Raw genomic sequence first — 1,071 nt, forward strand, 5'->3', positions numbered from 1 at the left:
CGGCAAACAACAACATAGATAGAGGGAGGGAACTCTGGTGGCATAGTGCCTAAGGCATCTGACTGCTAACTAGAAGTCTGGTGGTTCAAACCCACCACACACTCCCCAGAAGAAAGGTTGGACAATCTACTTCTGTACTGATATTGCCTCAGAAACCCAAGGAGGGGTTGCTATGAGTCAGACCTGACTCAACTGCAGCTGGTATAGATGAAGGAAGGAGCTCTGGTGGCATAATGCCTAAAGCATTTGACTGCTAACCAGAAGGGTGGCAGTTCACACCCTCCAGCCACTCCTTGGGAGAAAGATTGGGCAATATACTTCTGTAGACATACTGCTTCGGATATCCAAGAAGGGGTCGCTATGAGTCTAATAGACTTGATGGCAGGGAGATAAGTAGAGGGAAGGATTTTTATTTTATTTTTTCAAAGGTAGGAGACATTTGAACATATGTAAATTCAGATTGGAAAGAACAAGGTGCAAGGCAAAATTGCAGTTACAATAGAGGAAGGCAATAGTTGATAATGCATCGTCTTTGAGAAGACTTGGGATGTTGGGATTCTGAGCAGAGGTATCTAAGCTAGGAGAAGTGCCTGTTCTGTTGCTGCAAGTGCCTCATTGACACAGTGGCTGCAACAATGGGCTCAAGCATAGCCCATTGTGAGGATGGTGCAGGACTGGGCAATGTTTCATTCTGTTGTACGTAGGGCTACTGTAAGTTGGAACTGATCGACAGCACTTAACAACAAAAACAACATTGCTGCAAGAGAAATGGAAGAGAGCTTGGACATATGAATAGTATGAGTCTTTCTCTCTCTCTTTTTTTAATTGTGATTTGAGTGAAAGTTTACAGAGCAAATTCACTTTCCTTACTGCAGTTCATACACATTTTGTTTCATGACATTGATTGCAATCACCATAATGTAACAGCTCTCTTCCACTTCCTCTCTGTAGTTACCTTGTTACTATGTGCTTCTTTCCTATGCATTCCTGACCTCTAAGCTATCTCCCTGTGCAAATATTGCCCTTCTGATCTCCCATGATTGATTGTTCTACGCAGTGGACCTACATGGT

The sequence above is a fragment of the Orycteropus afer genome, unplaced genomic scaffold (assembly GCF_000298275.1).
Source record: "Orycteropus afer afer isolate SDZICR_OR568_19922 unplaced genomic scaffold, OryAfe1.0 scaffold00275, whole genome shotgun sequence".
Lineage (NCBI taxonomy): Eukaryota > Metazoa > Chordata > Mammalia > Tubulidentata > Orycteropodidae > Orycteropus > Orycteropus afer.